This window comes from Phoca vitulina, unplaced genomic scaffold (genome assembly GCF_004348235.1).
Source record: "Phoca vitulina isolate PV1807 unplaced genomic scaffold, GSC_HSeal_1.0 scaffold62, whole genome shotgun sequence".
Classification (NCBI taxonomy): Eukaryota; Metazoa; Chordata; class Mammalia; order Carnivora; family Phocidae; genus Phoca; species Phoca vitulina.
This window is the reverse complement of record NW_022589765.1, coordinates 6,047,370-6,069,883: the sequence shown is the minus strand read 5'-3', so window position 1 is coordinate 6,069,883 and position 22,514 is coordinate 6,047,370. Positions and strand designations below refer to the sequence as shown.

General features: G+C 40.1%; 1 long non-coding RNA gene and 1 other non-coding gene across 7 annotated transcripts in view; both read left to right on the top strand.

The window, feature by feature from the left end:
* The window catches only part of LOC116623851, a 66,003-nt gene that overhangs the window by 21,249 nt on the left and 22,240 nt on the right, over positions 1–22,514 (top strand). The window lies entirely within an intron of this gene.
* On the top strand, positions 11,041–11,147 carry LOC116623929. Its single transcript, XR_004297800.1, has one exon. It is a non-coding gene; the product is annotated as a U6 spliceosomal RNA (small nuclear RNA).

Below are 22,514 nucleotides of genomic sequence, written 5' to 3'. Positions count from 1 at the left end.
GATTTTTTTTTTTTTTTAAAGATTTTATTTATTCATTTGACAGAGAGAGACACAGCAAGAGAGGGAATACAAGCAGGGGGAGTGGGAGAGGGAGAAGCAGGCTTCCCGCTGAGCGGGGAGCCCGATGCGGGCCTCGATCCCAGGACCTGGAATCATGACCTGAGCCGAAGGCAGACGCTTAACGACTGAGCCACCCAGGCGCCCGTGAATGATTTTTTTAAGGTATTGTTGGATTCGGTTTGGTCGTACTTTGTTGAAAATTTTTGTATCTATATTTATTAGAGGAATTGGCTTTTAGTTCTCTTTTTAGTGGTGTCTTTATCTTGTTTTTGTATCAGGGTAATGCTGGCCCCATAGAAGGAATTTGGAAGTTTTCTTTTCTTTTTCTAATTTTTGGAATAGGTTAAGAATAGGTATGAACTCTTTAAATGTTTGGTAGAATTTGCATGTGAAGACGTCTGGTCCTGGAATTTTGTTTGTTGGGAGTTTTTGGATTAGTTATTAAATTACTTTGCTGGTTATTGGTCTGTTCATATATTCTGTTTCTTCCTGTTTTAGTTTTGGTAGTTTATATGTTTCTAGGTATTTATCCATTTGTTCTAGGTTGTCCAATATGTTGGCATATAGTTTTTCATAATCTCTTACAATCTTTTGTATTTTTATGGGGTTGGTTGTTATTTCTCCTTTCTCTTTTGTGATTTTATTTACTTGGGTCCCTTTTTTTCTTGATAAGTCTGGCTAGAGGTTTATCAATTTTATTGATTTTTTTTTTTTTCAAAGAACCAGCTCCTGGGGGTGCCTGCATTTGTCAGTCAATTAAGCGTCTGACTCTTGGTTTTGGCTCAGGTCATGATCTCATGGGTTGTGAGATCAAGCCCAGCGTCAGACTCCACACTCAGTGGGGAGTCTGCTTAAAGATTCTCTCCTCCTGCCCCTCCCCCTAGTTGTCCTCTCTCTCTCTTTCAAATAAATTAATAAATCTTTAAAAAAAGGAAAAAGACAGGGGCGCCTGGGTGGCTCAGTCGTTAAGCGTCTGCCTTCGGCTCAGGTCATGGTCCCAGGGTCCTGGGATCGAGCCCCGCATCAGGCTCCCTGCTCCGTGGGGAGTCTGCTTCTCCCTCTCCCACTCCCCCTGCTTGTGTTCCTGGTCTCGCAATCTCTCTCTCTCTCTCTCTGTCAAATAAATAAATAAAATCTTAAAAAAAAAAAAAAAAAAAAAAAGGAAAAAGACAAAAAAGAACCAGCTCCTGGTTTCATTGATCTGTTTAATTTTTAATTTTTTTTTTTTTAGTTTCTGTATCATTTATTTCTGCCCTAATGTCTATTACTTCCTTCATTCTGCTGGTTTCAGGTTTTGTATATTGTTCTTTTCTAGCTCCTTTAGGTGTATGGTTAGGTTGTTCATTTGAGATTTTTCTTGCTTCTTTTTTTTAAATATACATACTTTTAAAGATTTATTTATTTATTTGAGGGGGGAGGGAGTGCACGTGACCAGGGGCAGGGGTAGAGGGAAAAAATCTCAAACAGACTCCCCATTGAGCACACGGAGCCCAATGGGGGGCTTGATCCCACAACCCTGAGATCATGACCTGAGTTGAAATCAAGAGTCAGATGCTTAACCAACTCTGCCACCCAGGTGCCCTTTTTCTTGCTTCTTGATATAGGTCTGTATTGATATAAATGTCCCTCTTAAAACTGCTTTTGCTGCATCCTAAAAGTTTTGGACTGTTGTGTTTTCATTTTCATTTGTTTCCATGTACTTTTTAATTTTCTTCCTTTATTTCCTATTTAACCCATTCATTGTTTAGTAGCATGTTATTTATTTAAGTTTTATTTATTTATTTTTCGTAATCTCCACACCTGACGTGGGGCTCGAACTCATGACCCTGAGATCAAGAGTCACATGCTCTTCTGACTGAGCCAGCCAAGCTCCCAGAAGCATGTTATCTGACCTCCATGTATTTGTGGGCTTTCCAGATTTTTTTCTTGTGGTTGACTTCTAGTTTCATAGCATTGTGGTCAGAAAAGGTGCATGATATAATTTTGATCTTGAATTTGTTGAAGTTGTTTTGTGGCCTGTATGTGATCTAGTCTTGAGAATGTTATTGTGTGCACTTGGAAAGAATGTGTATGCTGCTTTTTAGGATGGAATGTTTTGAATATATCTGTTAAATCCATCTGGTCTACTGTGTCACTCAAAGCCATTGTTTCCTTGTTGATGTTCTGTTTAGATGATCTGTCCATTGATGTAAGTGGGGTGTTAAAGTCCCCTATTTTTATTATATTACTACCAATTAGTTCCTTTATGTTTGTTATGAACGGTTTTATATATTTGTGTGCTCCCATGTTGGGTGCATAAACATTTATAATTGTTATATCTTGTTGGATTGTCTCCTTTATGATTATATAGTGCCCTTCTTTGTCTTTTGTTACAGTCTTTGTTTTAAAGTCTATTTTGTCTGATATAAGTATTGCTACTCTCGCTTTTTTTGACATCTGTTTGCATGATAGATGTTTCTCCATCTCCTTACTTTCAATCTTCAGGTGTCTTTATGTCCACAGTGACTCTTTTGTAAGTATCGTGTAGGTGGGTCTGATTTTTGTTTTTGTTTTTACTTTGATGTGGCCTCTTCTGTCTTTACTTTTGGAGTTTGTTCTGTCAATCTTCAGGTCGATTTCTAGGGTATTTAGGATGATTTGATAGTTACCTCGTTGTGTGCGTGGGATGAGGTGAGCTTAGGGTCCTCTTACTCTGCCACCATCTTCCTCTCTCTTCCTGATGTTGCTTATTAAGGCTGTATCCTAGATGGGTCGTGTTTTTTTTTTTTTTTTTTTTTTTAAGATTTTATTTATATATTGCGGGAGAGAGCAAAAATATCAAGCAGACTCTGTGCTGAGCGTGGAGCCTGACATGAGGCTCGATTTCACAACCCTGAGATCATGAACCTGAGCCGAAACCAAGAGTCAGATGCTTAACTAACTGAGCTACCCAGGCACAGCTGGGTCATGTTTTTTATTCATTCTGTCACTTTATGTTCTTTGATTGGAGCATTTAGTCCCTTTACATTCAAAGAAAGTATTAATAGTTAAGTACTTATTGCCATTTTATTACTTGTTTTGTGGTTACTTTGAAGATTTTCTCTGATCCTTTCTTTTTCATGGTTTACTGGTTTTCTTTAGTGATATATTTGAATTTCTTTCTCTTTCTTCTTAGCATATTTATTGGCGGTTTTTGACCTGTGGTTGCCATTGTTTATATATAATATCTTCTGCATATAGCAGTGTATATTAAATTGATGGTCATTTCAGTTTCAACCAATTCTTTACTCCTCTCCTCCCCACATTTTAGGTATGTGGTGTCATATTTTAAATCCTTTTATTTTGTGAGTTCCTTGATGATATTTTTACAGAAATATTCATTTTTACTGCTTTTTTGTTTCCTACCTTCATAGTGTCATTTTTTTGGTTTTTCCTTTCCACTTAGAGAGTTCCCTTTGATATTTCTTGCAGGGCTGGTTTAGTGGTCATGAACTCCTTTAGTTTTTGTTTGTCTGGGAAAGTACCTCTATTTCTATTCTGAATGATTGTCTTATTGGATAGAGTATTCTTGGCTGCAGATTTTTCCTATTCAGCATTTTGAATATATCATCCCACTCCTTTTTGGTCTGGAAAGTTTCTGCTGAAATATCCCCTGATGGCCTTATGGGGTTTTCCTTGTATGTTACTGTTTTCTTTTGTCTTGCTCCTTTTTAACATGTTTTCTTTATCACTGTATTTTGCCAATTCGGTTATAATGTCTTGGTATATATCTGCTTTTGTTGATTTTGTTGGGAGTTCTCTGTGCCTCTTGGATTTGAATATCTGTTTCCTTTCTCAGATTAGGGAAGTTTTCAGCTATTATTTCCTTAAAAAGTTTTCTGCCCCTTTCTCTCTCTCTTTTTATTTTTATTATTTTAAAAAATATTTATTTGTTTGAGAGAGTGAGAGAGCATGAGAGAGGGGAGGGTCAGAGGGAGAAGCAGACTCCTGCTGATCAGGGAGCCCAGGTGGGGCTTGATCCTGGGACTCTGGGATCATGACCTGAGCCAAAGGCAGAGCATGACCTGAGCCAAAGGCAGACGCTTAACCTACTGAGCCACTCAGGCACCCGCCCCCGTTTTTAAAGATTCTATTTTATTTTTTAAGTAATCTCAATACCCAGTGTGGGGCTCAAACCTACAACTGCAAGATCAAGAGTCTTACACTCCACCGAATGAGCCAGCCAGGTGCCCCAAGCCCCCTTTTCTCTTCTTCATCTGGAACTCCTGTAATATGAATGTTAGTACATTTAATTGAGTCACTGATTTCCCTAAGTATGTTCTTGTTTTGCATAATTCTTTTCTCTCTCCTTTATTTAGCTTGCTTACTTTCCATTATTCTGTCTCCTAAATCATTAATTTGTTTTCCTTCCAGCCTGCTGTTCATTGCATCAAGCATGTTTCTTTCCTTCTTTCTTTTTTTAAAAAATATTTTATTTATTTATTTGACAGAGAGAGAGACAGTGAGAGAGGGAACACAAGCAGGGGGAGTGGGAGAGGGAGAAGCAGGCTTCCTGCAGAGCAGAGAGCCTGATGTGGGGCTCGATCCCAGGGCCCTGGGATCATAACCTGAGCCAAAGGCAGACGCTTAATGACTCAGCCACCCAGGTGCCCCAAGCATGTTTCTAATCTTGTTTATTGCACTATTCATCTCTGGTTCTTTTTTATGTCAGTGTTAAGTGTCTCACTGATGTCTTCTACTCTTTTCTCAAGTCTGGTGAGTATCCTTATTATCATTGCTTTCAGTACTCCATCGGCCATGTTACATCTATTTCACTTAGATGTCCAGCTGCGGCCTTGTCCTGTTCTTTCATTTGGGACAAATTTCTGTCTTCTCATTTTGTCTAAGTCTCTGTGCCTGTTTCTATGTTAGGTCAGCTCCATCTCCTGTGTCTGAGGATAATGACCTTATGAAGAACAGGTCCTATAGTGCCCTGCTGTGTAGTGTCCCCTGTTCCCCAGGGCCTGGTGCTTCCGAAAGTGTCTCCAGTGTGTGCTCCATGTGCTCTGCTGTTTTGTCCTGGCTGCCTTATCCTGCAGGCCAGCCGTCTGCAGAGGCTCTTTGCCTGTGGTGGGCAGTGTTTGGTCCCTGGTCTGAATGTGGTGCATTTTAACCAGGTGTGCTCTGGTCCACTTGTGAAGTAAGACCAGTCACCACTGCTACCGGAATTGAAGCTCCACAGTACTCCCAGGTCAGGAGACATGGCAGTGGCAGGGGTTTGGGTCAGTCATTTGGGGGTGGGGTCCCACCGCACTGGCACTGAGGAATCATGTCTGGGAAGAGAGGTTCCACCATAGCGTGGGGTGGGGAACTTGGTGTAAGCGAGTCAGATAGCAAGTGTCAGCACTGCCCTGGTTCCTACAGGTGGCTCTTCGTTTATGCTGAGGGGCAGGGGAGGGGAATGGCATGTGCCGGCTCCTTTGTTCCTGGAGGGGTCTCTCCGTGAATGCTGCCTCTCTGCTGCCTCTCTGGGACTTGCCTCAAGATGAGCAGATGACCTCCCACTGTGTGCCCCAGGCGCTCTTCAGATTGCTGTTTCTGCACTATATGTGTGCGGGCTCTTTGCCCTGCCTTCTCTCCAAGAGCAGTGCAGCGTCCTCTGTGCTCTAGTCCTCTGTGCTCCATCTGAGCCAAGCCCGCTGACCTTTAAAAGTGCAGGCTTTAAGCCCTGCCAGTTCCAAGAACTCAAGAAATTGGCCCCTTTTGCTTTCCAGGCCAATTGCTATGGAGAGTCATTTTCCCTGTGTACTCCCTTGTGTGCTAGTCTGTCTCTTACCCTTCTCTGCGACTCTGGCTCTTTCCCCCCCGCAGTGGCCACGATCTGTTTCTCTCCCAAACCACATCTCCAGGCTTCCTACCATCTTCGATATGTCCTCTTCTCTACTTTTAGTTGTGGAGTTATTTCTGCCGGTCTTCAGGTCGACTTCAGGGATATTTAGGATGATCTGATAGCTATCTAGATGTACTTGCAACAGGAGGTGTCCCTGGGGTCTGCCTCTTCATGGCCATTTTCTCTCTGGTTATTTTATTTTATTGTAATTTAATTTTTAAAGATTCTATTTATTTATTTGACACGAGAGAGAGAGCGCACAAGCAGCAGGAGAGGGAGGAGAAGCAGGCTCCCTGTGGAGCAGGGAGCCTGATGTGGGGCTCGATCCCAGGAGCTTGGGATCGTGATCGGAGCCGAAGGCAGACACTTAACGGACTGAGCCACCCAGGCGCCCTTATTTTATTTTCTAAAAGATTTATTTGTTTATTTTAGAAAGAGAGTGGGGGGAAGGGCAGAGGGAGAGAGAATCTCAAGCAGACTCCCTGCCGGGTGCAGAGCCAGATGCAGGGCTTGACCAAGAGAACCAAGAGAAGGACACTTAACCAACTGAGCTACCCAGGCGCCCCTCTCTGGTTACTTTAATAGTTTGTATATCTTCTATTGACCTTGAATAATATCTTTTACCTTTTATTGTCATATTCATTATCTTTTATTTTTACACATCCCATCATGTTGTGTTCCTTACTTTTTTCTTGACTGCAATAGGTTGGGGTGTGGTTTGGCTTAGAGCATGCTATCATGGTCCAATTTCCCATATTACATATAACTGGTTGAGGAAGCATCGAGGCCATGGTCATGACTACTTGTAACACAGGTTCATGCAAACATCTAGCAGTAATAAATGTAATTTGGTCCGTTCTACTAGCATATCCTTTTTTTTTTTAAAGATTTTATTTATTTATTTGACAGAGAGAGAACACAAGCAGGGGGAGTGGGAGAGGGAGAAGCAGGCTTCCCGCCGAGCAGGGAGCCCGATGCGGGGCTTGATCCCAGGACCCTGGGATCGACCTGAGCCGAAGGCAGACGCTTAACGACTGAGCCACCCAGGTGCCCCCTACTAGCATATCCTTAAGAACATGTTTTTCTTTTCTCTTAAGGGGGCTCTCTTTAGCCTATGGGCTCTATTCTCCCTTTTGATATTGGGGAACTGCAAAAGTGTGGTAACCCAACATCATATTCTTTTTTAAGTGCCAATGTATTAAAAGTATTAATACATTTAATAAAATGTATTAAATCTGATAGCATTTTTCAAGTAAGTCAAGGCTACCTCTTTTATTTATTTATTTATTTATTTATTAATATTTTATTTATTTATTTGACAGAAAAAGAAAGAGTGCACAAGCAGGGGGAGCGGCAGGCAGAGGGAGAGAGAGAAGCAGGCTCTCCGCTGAGCAGGGAGCCCGATGCGGGGCTCTGTCCCAGGACCCTGGGATCATGACCCGAGCCGAAGGCAGACGCTTAACCGACTGAGCCACCCAGGCGCCCCAAGGCTACCTCTTGAGTCTCTGTCCATCTAACTTCCCTATTCTTCCTAGTTATATCATAGATAGGTTTTCATATCATCCCTACATGCAGTATGTGGTGTTTCCAATATCCAAACAGTCTTACCAGTTTATGAGCTTCTTTTGTGGTAGGAGATGTTATGTAGTTTATCTTGTTCATGACTGGGTTTGGTATTTTTCTACCTTCAGAGAACCAAATTATGTCTAGAAATTTTACTGTAGTGTGGGGTCTGTGGACCTTACGTGGGTTAATTGTCCATCCTCTGAGTGTAAGGAATTCAGTTCACCCAATTTTGACCTTAATCTGTTCTTCCACATTATTACCATAAATAAGGATGTCATTAATAGAGGAAATAATGGTTTGTTTATGTGTTGTGTTTTCCTGAAAGGCCTGGATGTCTTGTGTTAGAAGGTGGTGGGGTTTTGTTGGATTGTTAAGGTATCCTTGTGGTAACATAGTAAACTGATATTGTCTGCCTTCCCATGTGAATGCAGTCATGGGTTGATCTTCCTCATCAATTGGAATAGCAAAGAAAATGTCAGATAAGTATATCACTGTATATTAAGTTCCGGATCCAGTGGTGCTGTAGTTTGTGATAGTGCCTATGTTTGGGAGTGTTCCCTCAATTTTGGGAGGGTGTTTGTTTAAATTCCTATAAATTACTGTAAATCTGTGTGATCCATCTAGCTTTTTAACAGGCAAGATTGGGTGAAAATAGTAGGAACAATAATTTGTTCCTATAATAGTTCCTGAATTTTGTTCTTAACTTGAATATGTCCTCCCTTAAGATTATAGTGGGGTATATTTGTTATCTTAAATGGGGTGAGCAGGGTGCCTGGGTGGCTCAGTTGGTTAAGCAACTGCCTTTGGCTCAGGTCATGATCCCAGGGTCCTGGGATCAAGTCCCACATCGGGCCCCCTGCTCAGCAGGGAGCCTGCTTCTCCCTCTGCCTGCCGCTCCCCCGTGCTTGTGCTCTCTCTCTCACTCTCTCTTTCTCAAATAAATAAATAAAAATAAAAATAAATAAATGGGGTGGGCAGTTTAATTGCAGTTCATTTTGGTATAGCTAAGGTATTCTGTGGAATGGTTATATCTTTGTTGTTTACATCTTGTATTATTACATCTATTTCAAGAATGTTTTCTAAATTGGGCCCTACAAGGCATTTGTCCTTATGGGTGGTATATCGTTAGTTAAGAGTGTATGTACCCATGTCCCATGGGATTAATTTTCCTCCTAATCCTTCAATTAGTCTCTTTGATTGGTAAAGTTTTCTAAATTAGTAGGTTATCCTTGTATCATTGTTACTTGAGACCCTGCATCTAACAGCATAGTAGTATATGTAATATTTTTATTTATAAAAGGCGTTTTATAGATATGGGCACTGTAACAGGGATAATTGTCTCTGACTTGGGCAAAGAGATGGAGTCCCTGTATGGGGCTCATGGGGCTTTCTGCCTTTCACCTATCAGTGGCATGTCTATTTATGGGACTAGGTTTTATAATGGGGTAGTATTTACAATAAATGGATTCATGGGTCTACATGTTGGTTTATTTTCTATTGGTCTATTTCCCCCAAAAAATGGGTGTTTCCATCTTTCTGCCGCTATAAATAGTTTCTGGGGTTCTTATTTGGATTAAAGGTCTCCTGTATTTCTGGCACCTTCAAATACTATAAATAGTGCTGTTCTATCCTGTGGAGGTGCAGCTGTTAAAATGACCTTTTAAATTGATTCTCTTGTGGGACGCCTGGGTGGCTAAGTTGTTGAGTGTCTGCCTTCGGTTCGGGTCATGATCCCGGGGTCCTGGGATCGAGCCCCGCATCGGGCTCCTTGCTCCGCGGGAAGCCTGCTTCTCCCTCTTCCACTCCCCCTGCTTGTGTTCCCTCTCTCGCTGTGTCTCTGTCTGTCAAATAAATAAATAAAATCTTAAAAAAAAAATAAATTGATTCTCTTGCTACTGTGTGTAGTAGTGAGGGTGTCTGTCCCCTATCATAAATCGTAGTTAATGGTCCTAATCTCATTACATTAGTAGCTTCCCCTGCTGTTTTTCATTGAGATGTTTTATGGGGTAATGTATTAGGTATAGGCCATATTAATCTCCAGGTTGCTGCTGTCCAGTCAGAGATCTTTGTATATTAATATACTTTTTTCCAAATGCTCTAAGGTGTTCATTAAATTTAGCATCAGTGGTAATGGGTCTGAGTTTCAGTTTCTGCTCCTGTGAGGATCGGTTGTGTCCTCTTTTGGGCTATAAATGTAGTAGCCACTGGGTTTCTGTGTTAAAATCAGTTTTGGCATTCCATTCTAATTTTTGTCATTTCTTGTCTAGTATAAGCTCTCTCATCAGTGATTCTGATTGGTTCTATATTTTCATTAGTTGTAGTTTTGTCTATTTTCATAGGTCTGGTTTCTAGTAAGTTAAAATTTACCAGGGTCAAAAGGGTTAAAGTAATCATCATTGTTGGGGTGTGGATTGGTGTTATTAGGAGCAAAAAGGTCTAGGTTTCTTCCTACTCTGGAGATTACTTTACATACTAGTACTTTTCCTCATAGTCTGTCAGTATCTGTGTTACTAAATATTCCTAGTAAGAGTGATGGAATTTCTTCCTTATGTGCTTTTTTTTAAAAGAAAGCAATTATTTTATAAATCATAATAAATGTATGTTATTCATGCTTATTAAAAGACAGATTGACGGGTTATAACTTAAAATGTCCAGTAATATGCTGGGTTTTGTTGATGTTTTGGCTTCTTCATAGTCTTTTTTTTATATACATAATATATTAGGTATATAAAATATTTATATACAATATATATATAGGCCTATATATAATATAGGCCTATAACCTAGTGATTTGACAATACTAAGTGCTCACCATAGTAGTGTAGTTACCATCTATCACCATACAAAGTTATTATAATATTATTGACTATATTCTCCATGCTGTACCTTTAATTCCTGTGACTTATCCATTTTACAAGTAGAAACTTATACCTCTTAATTTTCCTGAAACATTTTGCCCAACCCCCAGGCCCCCTTATGTGCTCTTTTATTTTACTTTAAAAAATACTGTTTATATTTTTGTATGAAAATAATGGCTGTACTACCATGTTTACATACCTACCGATATTGGAAACAGAATTCAATAATGAATCACTTCTAAATCTTTTAAAGAACATACAAACATTGGGGCGCCTGGGTGGCTCAGTCGTTAAGCGTCTGCCTTCGGCTCAGGTCATGATCCCAGGGTCCTGGGATCGAGCCCCGCATCGGGCTCCCTGCTCTGCGGGGAGCCTGCTTCTCCCTCTCCCACTCCCCCTGCTTGTGTTCCCTCTCTCGCTGTGTCTCTCTCTGTCAAATAAATAAATAAATCTTAAAAAAAAAAGAACATACAAACATTAAAACACTGATTGATTATAGAAAGTAGAGTGGAGAGGGACGCCTGGGTGGCTTAGTTAGTTAAGCGTCTGCCTTCGGCTCAGGTCATGATCCCAGGGTCCTGGGATCGAGTCCCTCATCAGGCTCCTTGCTTAGTGGGGAGCCCGCTTCTCCCTCTGCATGCTGCTCCCTCTGCTTGTGCTCTCTCTCTCTGACAAATAAATAAATAAAATCTTAAAAAAAAGAGAGTAGTGCTCGCTTCGGCAGCACATATACTAAAATTGGAAGGATACAGAGAAGATTAGCATGGCTCCTGTGGAAGGATGACATGGAAATTCTTGAAGTGTTCCATATTTTTTAGGAATAGCACGGAGGACATTAGGAGAAGGAAGGGAAAAATGAAGGGAGGTGGAATCAGAGGGGGAGATGAACCATGAGAGACTATGGACTCTGGGAATCAAACTGAGGGTTTTAGAGGGAAGGGGGGGTGGGGGGATGGGTGAGCCCAGTGATGGATATTAAGGAGGGCATGTATTGCATGGAGCACTGGGTGTTATATGCAAACAGTGAATCATGGAACACTACATCAAAAACTAATGATGTACAGTATGGTGACATAACATAATAAAAAAATTATAAAAAATAAATATAGAAAAAAAGAGTAGAGTGGAGGGAAAAAACCATTAGCTATCATTTTCATTAAAGAGAAGCACTCTGAGGAGAATCAAATCAATTAGTAATATTCATCTATATTGCAAAATAATACATACATAGAAAAGTTAGTGATCATACTGATTTTATTACTTTTTCTAAGCCATTTTATCTCTCTCATAGTCAATGCAAAGAAATAAAACAATATAAAGAAAAATATGTCCTCATTATTCTTCACAATAAAAAAGGTCTGCTTCATTCTACAGGCCTGGGCATATTGTATAATATGGACCACTTAATGGCTCAAGTGGATCAAAGTACCATTTTGATTCTTACTTACTGAATAGAATTTCATCCGTATTTGGTGATAAGACTAGCTCCATGGTAGCTGTAATGTATTGAATCATTTCTTTGGTATCCCCAGATCTCACATTAAGTAAAAAAGACCCTACTCAAGAAAAGATAACAATCAGTCTGTCCATAAATTATATCCATAGGCTCCTTCTATTTACTTATTTATTTATTTAGAGTGCGTGATGGGGGGGAGGGGCAGAGGGAGAGGTAGAGAATCCTCAAGCAGCCTCTGTGCTGAGCATGGAGCCCTATGTGGGGTTCGATTCCAGGACCCTGAAATCACGACCAGAGCTGAAATCAAGAGTCAGTCACTTAACTGACTGAGCCACCCAGAAACCCAGGCTCTTTCTTTAGTGTAAGGTGGGAAAAGGGGCCCTTTCTGGAGTACATGGATGCAAGTATTGTTGTGGTTTAAAGATTGCTAAATTGATATTGTGTCTGCTATAAAGAAAATAAGGTGTACATCAAAACGACTGCCAGATTAAGAAACTTCCACAACATGTCTCAGTTCTTCAAATAATTGAGCAAGTTCCTTTTCTAGGCTGATAATCTGGTATTCACATTGCTGCTGCCCATGAGACTCATCACCAGAGGTAAAGGATTCAGTTGAACCAGCTGGTAGCTGTTATGGTAACAGATGATACTTTAAAAAAAAAATTTTTTTTTAAGATTTTATTTATTTATTTGACAGAGAGAGACACAGCGAGAGAGGGAACACAAGCAGGGGGAGTGGGAGAGGGAGAAGCAGGCTTCCCGCGGAGCAGGGAGCCCGATGTGGGGCTCGATCCCAGCACCTTGGGATCACGACCTGAGCCGAAGGCAGATGCTTAACGACTGAGCCACCCAGGTGCCCCTAAAAATTTTTTTTTAATTTTTAATTTTTTTTTGAGAGAGTGTGCGTGAGCAGGGGGTAGGGGCAGAGGGAGAGAAAGAATCTCAAGCAGGCTCCACACTCAGCGCAGAGCCTGATTTGGGGCTTGATGTCAGGACCCTTAGATCATGACCTGAGTCGAAATCAAGTCAGTTGCTTAACTGAGTAAGCCACCCAGTGCCCCGTTAACAGATGATACTTTCATTTTTTGAAAGTTCAAGTTTGCTCTCTTGATCTGTTGCAAGGGCAAAGTAGATAAGAAACTGGGTATCAAAGAAAGCTTTGGACCATTGTCATGGCTACTTTAATAACAGGTACGCCATCTCTAACTGATGCAACAATAGCATGGAGCCCTTCAACATGTAGTAATTTATTTATTTTATTTTATTTTATTTTATTTTATTTTATTTATTTGTCAGAGAGAGAGAGCACACAAACAGGAGGAGCTGCAAGCAGAGGGAGAAGCAGTCTCCCGGCTGAGCAGGGAGCCCGATTTGGGACTCAGTCCCAGGACCTCAGGATCATGACCTGAGCTGAAGGCAGACACTTAACTGACTGAGCCACCTAGGCGTTCCTGTAGTAATTTTTTAAATTAAGTGTTTAATTTCAATTCCAGTATAGTTAACATAGAGTGTCATATTAGTTTTTGGTGTACAATATAGTGATTCAACAATCCCATATATCACCCAGTGCTTATCAGGATAAGTGTACTCCATAATCCCCATCATCTATTTCACCCATCACCCCTCCCCCACTTCCCCTCCAGTAACCATCAGTTTGTTCTCTGTAGTTAACAGTCTGTTTCTTGGTTTGCCTTTCTATTTTTTTCTTTCCTTATTTGTTTTGTTTCTTAAATTCCACATATGACTGAAATTATATATTTGTATTCTTCTGACTGACTTATTTTACTTAGTATTATACTCTAGCTCCATCCATATTGTTGCAAATGGCAAGATTTCATTCTTTTTTATGAATGAGAAATACTCCATTGTATATATATACCACATTTTTTATCCATTCATCTATCAGTGGACACTTGAGCTACTTTCATAATTCGGCAATTGTAAAAAATGCCACTATAAACATAGGGGTGCATGTATCCCTTTGAATTAGTGTTTTTGTATTTTTCAGGTAAATACCCAGTAGTGCAACTGCTGGATCGTAGGGTAGTTCTATTTTTAACTTTTTGAGGAATCTCCATACTGTTTTACACACTGGCTGCACCAGTTTGCATTCCTACCAACAGTGCAAGAGGGTTCCTTTTTCTCCCAAGTGCTTGCCACTACCTGTTGTTTCTTGTGTTTTTGATTTTAGCCATTCTGACAGGTGTGAGGTGATATCTCATTGTGGTTTTGATTTACATTTTCCTGAAGGATGTTGTACTTTGTCCGATCCTTTTTTCTGTGTCTATTGAGATGGTCATATGGTATTTATCCTTTCTCTTCTTTTTTTAAAAAATTTTACTGGGCATATTCTGTTTTTTTTTTAAAGATTTTATTTATTTATTTGACAGAGAGAGCAAGAGAGCACAAGCAGGGGGAGTGGGAGGCAGAGGGAGAAGGAGAAGCAGGTTCCCTGCAGAGCAGGGAGCTCCATGTGGGGCTCGATCCCAGGACCCTGGGATCATGACCTGAGCCGAAGGCAGACGCTTAACTGCCTGAGCCACCCAGGCGCCCCTATCCTTTCTCTTCTTGATGTGATGTATCACATTGATGTATTTGCAATCATTGAACCACCCTTGCATCCTGGCAATAAATCCCACTTGATCGTGGTGGATGATTTTTTTTAATGTATTGTTGGTTTCAGTTTGCTAGTTTTTCATTTAATATTTTTACCTCTATGTTTATCAGAGATATTGGCCTGTAGTTCTCTTTTTTGTGGTGTATTTTTTAGTTTTGGTATCAGGGTGATACTGGCCTTATAGAATGAATTTGGAAGTTGTCCTCCTATTTTTTGGAGTAGTTTGAGAATAGGTATTAACTCTTCTCTTTTTTTTTAAATTATTTATTTTAGAGGGGAGCGGGAAGGGCAGAGGGAGAGGGAGAGAGAATCTTAAGTGGACTCCATGCTGAGCGTGGAGCCTGACATGGGGCTCAATCCTACAACCCTGGGATTACTACCTGAGCCAAAACCAAGAGTTGGACACTCGACTGACTGTACCACCCAGGTGCCCCAGGTAGTAACTCTTCTTTAGATGTCTGATAGAATTTGCCTATGAAGCTGTCTGGTCCTGAACTATTATTTGTTGGGAGTTTTTTGATTACTGATTAAATTTCATTGCTGGCAATCACTCTGTTCAAATTTTCTAATTCTTCCTGCTTCAGTTTTGGTAGTTTATGTGTTTCTAGGGATTTATTCATTTCTTTTAGGTTGTCCAATTTATTTGGCATATAATTTTTCATAATATTCTCTTAATGCTGTGTATTTCTGTGGTGTCAGTTATTTCTCCTTTTTTATTTCTGATTTTTAAAAAATTTTTATTTATTTATTTATTTAAAAGATTTTATTTATTTATTTGACAGAGAGAGAGTGAGAGAGCAGAAGCAGGGGGAGCAGCAGAGGCAGAGAGAGAATCAGGCTCCCCGCTGAGCAGGGAGCCTGATGCGGGGCTCAATCCCAGGACCCTGGGATTATGACCTGAGCCGAAGGCAGACGCTCAACCAACTGAGCCACCCAGGCGCCCCTATTTCTGATTTTTTTTTTTTAACTTGGGTCCTTTTTTTTTTTTTATGAATCCAGCTAGACGTTTATAAATTTTGTTGATCTTTCAAAGAAGTAGCTCTTGGTTTCATTGATCTGTTTTATTGTCTTGTTAGTTTCTGTATCATTTATTTCTGCTCTGATCTTTATTATTTCCTTCCTTCTGTTGGTTTTAGGTTTTGTTTGTTCTTTCTTAGCTCCTTTAGATTATGTTGTTTATTAGAGATTTTTCTTGCTTCTTGAGGTAGGCCTGCATTGGTATAAAGTTCCCTCTTAGAACTGCTTTTGCTGCATTCCAAAGATCTTTGGCTATTCTGTTTTCATTTTCATTTATTTCCATATAATTTTTTAAATTTCAAATTTGATTTGTTGGTTGAGCCATTCATTGTTTAGTAGCATCTTATTTAACCTCTATGTGTTTGTGCTCTTTCCAGATTTTTTCTTGTCGTTCATTTCTAGTTTCATAGTGCTATGGTCAGAAAAGATGCATGATATGACTTTGATCTTTTTGAATTTGTTGACACTTGTTGTGTGGCCTAATATGTGATCTGTTCTGGGAATGTTTTGTGTGCACTTGAAAAGAAAGTGTAGGGGTGCCTGGGTGGCTCAGTCGGTTAAGCGTCCAACTCTTGGTTTTGGCTCAGGTCCTGATCTCATGGGTGGTGAGATAGAACCCTGTCTCCAGCTCCATGCTCAGCAGGGAATCTGCTTGAAGATTCTCTCCCTCTGGACGTTACCCCACTTGCATGTGTGCACTCTGTCTCTCTCTAAAAAATAAATAAATAATTTTTAAAAAGTAGGCCAATACTGTACTAAAACATTGTTTTAACAGAGAAAAACCAAATCATAATTTTGTACCAGTGTACTTTTGATATTAAAACTCATTTTATTTAGTTAAATTTATTCCGATTGTAGCTAGTCCTGATCGTGTATAAGATTACTTTCCAAAAATTCCTTTTTTTTTTTAAGTAGGCTCCACACCCAGAGTGGAGCTCAACATGGCGCTCGAACCCACCACCCTGAGATTAAGACCTGAGCCGAGACCAAGAGTTGAATGTTCAACTGACTGAGCCACCCAGGTGCCCTCACCTTTCTTAAACATTTATGTATTTTCTTTAGTAATCTCTATACCCAACGTGGGGCTTGAACTCATGACCCTGAAATCAAGAGTTGCATGCTCTTCCAACTGAGCCAGCCAGGTGACCCCCAAAGATTCCTTTTTCATAAACCTTCTACAACTTTCTTTTTTTTTTTTTTTAAGATTTTATCTATTTATTTGAGAGAGAGAGTGCGGGTGTGTGAGTAGGGGAGGGGCAGGGGAAAAAGAGAGAATCTCAAGGACTCTGTGCTGAGTGCAGAGCCTGAGTCAGGGGTTGATCCCAGGACCCTGAGATCATGACCCCAGCCGAAATCAACAGTCAGACGCTCAACCAACTGAGCCACCCAGGTGCCCCTACAACTTTCTTTTTTACATTGAGATTTTGTGCTGTTTTCCCTCTTCCCCACCTCTCTTTAGGAAAAAAATTACTTTATTTTCACTCAATAAAATGCATTTCCATTCCTCATACCTTCTTTTACTGAAAACATACATCTTACTTTTTTTCATATGGAGTTGTTTCCCTTATTTTTTTTTAGTAGCTTTAACCACATGTTAATTGGAATTCTTAACTCTTAGAAACCTTTAGTCCTAGTGAAAACAAAATAGTAAGCAAATGTGAATTGTCTGTTATAGCAGCATTCTTTAGATTGGCAAATTTATGAATACATTTCATGATTTCTAGAAACGTATGCTTCTTTATAGTACAACCTTTCAATAAAGGATGAAAAATATTTACTAATAGTCCCAAATTTATCTTTACTTTCTCTTTAATTGGAAAGACAAAAGTAGATAAATCTATGCTCAGTAATTAATGTTTTATTATTTTATCTTATTTGGAAATAATGTAGATATTTAATGAATTTAACTTAACACCTCACTTAACCTAAAAGCAAAAGTTTAAGATTTCAGGTTACCAAAATGATCTGAGCAAATATTTAAAAAGTTTACCTACAAACCTTTTTTTTAATTTACACCTTTTCCAATTTATTTGTTCTTAACACTTATGTTTAGATTGCCCACAAAAACTCCATTAGACATCAGACAAAGTCAACCATTATTTTTTTAGTTATTTATTGCTGAGAAATTTTGTAACAGAGGTAACATGGATTAATTTGGTTTTAAATAAGCCCAGGCAGAATAAAGGTTTTATATTTAATGCTAATAACTCTAAATGATATAGGAAGTGGTTGCGGTTTGGAGCTGATGGCCAAGAAAGAATTCTTGAGACTTTTTTGGTGCAAAAAGTTGGTTTTATTAAATCACTGGGATGGGACCTGTCGGCAGAAAGATGTGCACTGGGGTCATGAGAAGTGGCTGACTACATACTTTCAAGTTGGTAGGGGGTTAGGGATAGCTTAATTCTGAAAGAATTTTAGAAGCAAGGTTTCCAGGACCTTGAGGGGGCCAGCTATCTTTAGGAAGAGGTAATTTACTACGTCTAGTAAAACCCCTAATCGTGAGACCCTTCAGATGTATCTCAGTGGGACATATGCTTAGGGGATGATTACAAACATATATCTTGGGGGTTAGAGATAAAGGAAGTTTCCAAAGGAATTTTTGTATGTTAAAGTAGACTCAGGATACTGGGGGGCGGGCTAAGATTGCCTTTTGCCCTTAGGAAACCATCAACGTTGAGGCAGTTGAGTTCCTAGAAGAAGGTCTCCCTGCTTCAAGGACTTGTCAATGGGCTGTAGGAATTAAGGAAACTTAATTTTTTTCTTTTCCCTTTACTTCCCACATCATAAAGACATGTCTATTTTTGGGGCACCTGGGTGGCTCAGTTGTTAAGCGTCTGCCTTCGGCTCAGATCATGGTCTCAGGGTCCTGGGATGAGCCCCACATCGGGCTTCCTGCTTGGTGGGAGGCCTGCTTCTCCCTCTCCCACTCCCCCTGCTTGTGTTCCCTCTCTTGCTGAGTGTCTCTCTGTCAAATAAAAAAAAAAAGACATGTCTATTTTAATTAAACCAACAACATTAAATTAGCTTTAATACTTAATATTTTCCAGGGCGCCTGGGTGGCTCAGTCGTTAAGCGTCTGCCTTCGGCTCAGGTCATGGTCCCAGGGTCCTGGGATTGAGCCCCACATTGGGCTCCCTGCTCAGCGGGGAGCCTGCTTCTCCCTCTCCCGCTCCCCCTGCTTGTGCTCTTTCTCTCTCTGTCAAATAAATAATAAATCTTTAAAAAAATACTGAATATTTTCCAAGATCACGTGAACCTGAAATTCATTTGGATGGTCTTTATTTTATTGTTGGGAATTTTTATGAATACTAAATTTATATAAGCATGTAATTTTCTAGAAGCCAATTAAAATTCTTTTACAGGGCGCCTGGGTGGCTCAGTTGGTTAAGCGACTGCCTTCGGCTCAGGTCATGATCCTGGAGTCCCTGGATCGAGTCCCGCATCAGGCTCCCTGCTCAGCAGGGAGCCTGCTTCTCCCTCTGACCCTCCCCCCTCTCATGTGCTCTCTCTCTCTCATTCTCTCTGTCTCAAATAAATAAATAAAATCTTAAAAAAAAAAAAAAAAAAAAATTCTTTTACAAATTAATTTTAGCAATACCATTGGGAGGTAGAAAGATATCTCACATTTACTGTGTGTGTGTGTATAGACAACATAAACACTATATACAATATACAAAGATATTATAGCTTTTGTTTGTACTAGTATCTTTGTCTCTTTTTTAAGATTTTATTTATTTATTTGACAGAGAGAGAGAAAGCACAAGTGGGCAGAGCAGCAGGCAGAAGGAGAGGGAGAAGCAGGCTCCCCGCCAAGCAGAGAGCCCAATGCAGGGCTTGATCCCTGGGATCATGACCTGAGCCCTGAGCGGAAGGCAGACACTTAGCCAACAGAGCCACCTAGTCGCCCCAGTACTAGTATCTTTGGAGATGACATTATAGGCCCAATTTCCAAGTATCTTTCTCTATTTCTGCTGAAAAACTTCTCCCTTAAGTTTGCATTTGAAAGAATGGCTCTTAGGTCCTAGAGAAGATGGGGAGGGGGAGAAAATATACATCACAAAGGCACTGAGAAAGTACCTGCATTTTCTCTAAGGTGGTGTTTTTTGGGGGCATATTTGCCTGTTATCAGAGGTGCTAGAATGTGGGCACAGGAGCCTTTTTTTGCAGTTCTAATTTTTAGAAGTCCTCTCCCTCCACTCTATTCTTCAGTCTCCGGTGATTCTGGGCTGTGTTTGCATTTCAAAATCATGATAAGATTTATAATTTCAAGGGAAAGAGAAAGAATGCAGATTTTTTTCTGAGAGTTTCAAGGTAATTGGTATTTAATATTTTCTTTCTGTTTTCTTAAGTGCCAAACAATTTGGTCTAATATTCTAATATAATATCTTTATAATATCTACAAGTATTTTGAGAGGAATAGTTGAGGTTTGGGGGTTGGTAAAGATAGGTGTGTTTTGATTTGTTTCTGGAGTAGCATTTCTGGTTTTGTATAGATTTGCAAGATAAAGACAGTTGTTTCTAATTCCCCCAAAGAACTGGATTACTGCCTGACTATCTGGAGATTGACCTGCTTCTTTAAAGTTGCTTCCACCAGGGAGATTGTTAACTAAAGTGGGAATTAAAAGATTTATGCTTTTGTAACGTCTGTATAAAGCATCTTAACAAAAACCTTCTCTCTGAGTGTGCAGTTCAACCTCGGCTTCTGTTAGCCCCTGAATATTGGCCTTTAGCTGATCACTTGTTCCTCTGTGACGGTGTGGGGCGGGTGGTTGTGAATGGCCACTAATCTAATTGGTCTCAATTTTTGAAAAAAAAAATTTATTTAAATTCATCCCTAAATTTGGTAAAATCTTCTCAAAGGAGAGGTTTAAAGGGCTTTATAATTTAAAGGATCTGCTGCTATCCAGAGGACATGAAATTTATTTTTGGTGGGGGTCTAGGATGTGTCTGCAAAGGATGTTGCATAGGAATGCCTGAAGCTGGCAGAGATTGACTACAGAGCCCTAGAAGATAGGAGCAAAATGAGCCTTACTGCCAGTCTCAGGGGCTTTTGTTCAATTCATTTCTGGCTTTTAGCATTTACATGAGCAACCTGTATACTTTGGGTCTCAACATTAGGCTGGAGGCCATCTAAATTTTGCAAGGGAGGGGAAATTAAAATAGGAAGATGGGGCTGGGTTTCAAGAAGGGGATTTACGTTGGATATAGACATTAATTTTTATTTTAAGTCTAATTTCTTTTCTTTCATCTTGTCAAAGGAGTCCCTAAGGCTAGCTGTTATACTAAGACGGTTGAGAGCACTCTTTAATTTTTTTCTTTCAAATATAACCAAATTAAAAGATCCATTGTCTGCCCATTGACAAGTAGGATCTATTAATCTTTTTTTTAAAATAAAGATTGTATTGGGGCGCCTGGGTGGCTCAGTCGTTAAGCGTCTGCCTTCGGCTCAGGTCATGATTCCAGGTCCTGGGATCGAGCCCCGCATCGGGCTCCCTGCTCCACAGGAAGCCTGCTTCTCCCTCTCCCACTCCCCCTGCTTGTGTTCCCTCTCTCGCTGTGTGTCTCTCTCTGTCAAATAAATAAATACAATCTTTAAAAAAATAAATAAATAAAATAAAATAAAGATTGTATTTATTTATTTGTCAGAGAGAGAGACAGAGGGAGGGAGAGAGCAAGCATAAGCAGGGGGAGCGGCAGGCAGGGCATAAGCAGGCTCCCCGCTGAGCAAGGGGCCCAACGTGGGGCTCAATCCCAGGACCCCAGGATCATGACCTGAGCCAAAGGCAGACGCCCAACTGACTGAGCCACACAGGCGCCCCGGATCTATTAATCTTAATAGTGACTTAAACCAATAAGCCTTTTTAAGGCTTAACTATGGACACAAGAGGCATACCCAAAGACAGTGTAAAAAAAAAAGGGCAGCCCAAACAAGGTGCAGAAAGTTCACTTCCCAGAGTTGGTCTAAGAAAGCAAAGGCCTTTGTTGTACAGGTGGTTAATTTATCCCAGTATAGCAGGCTTTCACGGTGTCAGGATGGAGAATGTTCTAAGGTGCCAGTCTCAAGCTCCCCCTTCCCAATAAAGGAGTCCTGGAGTTAGGTAGGAAGTGCTCTAACAGCTTTTAAGTGCTTTACCCACGCCCACTAATTTTGTGGCTTTGGCTTTCAAGGTGTCCATTAGCAACAGGCCTTACCTCATGTGCTTCATTAACCCACATCAAAGTTTGTCTAAAGTGACACTGGTCTGATGAGAAATGTGCACTCATCAGTCTGTGAGCTTGCCTTGAACAGCAGGCTTATTAGGGTCTATGCTTGTATTCTTACCCTATCGTTTTTCCTCCTTATGACAAATGATACAACAGACAAAGACAAAGTAAAACAAAGACCATCTCTGGAAAGAAATGGATCGCTACTCTACCAAATTTACTTGAGTCTCTAAGCCCAAGGAACTAGTTCCACAGATAGTCTTTCCTGCTAATCTAAATATATATATATATATATAAAAGAATTTTATCACTCTTGCTTCACTGGACTCCACAGACAGATTCCAGGAGGCTGACATGGTAAGAAATCTTATCTTCTCCTGGCTGTATGTCAGATGCCCAAGGATCTGCAGAATTTTTGGAGCAAATATCCAGTGGAAGTTTATCCTGCCAAGTATGGCAACTGTTGGGGAAGAAAAAATTTACTCTTTAAGGGTCTTCTAGCTGGTCTAACAATTAAGTTGACATGAAACATATTAATGGGACAAAATCAGATTTAATTACAAATGTACAGGGAATCCACACAGACATGAGAGTCCAGATAGTTGGGCAAAGTGAGGTAAATATGTCCCAGAACTAAAGAGAAGGGAATGGGGTCTGCTACTTGAAAGGGAAGGAAAGCAATTCACAGGAAGATGAAAAAGAGTAAATGTTTGGTAAATAAGTGTTTGTTGAGGCATCTAGAAATAATGGGTCACAGAGAGGACTTTGATCAAACAGGTCTTGTTGGTTCCTCCCTGTCTACCATGTCATATTATAATGTAGATATCTATATTGATCACTCTCTTTCTGGAAGAAGTCCTCTATCTATATTCTTTGAGACAATTAGGG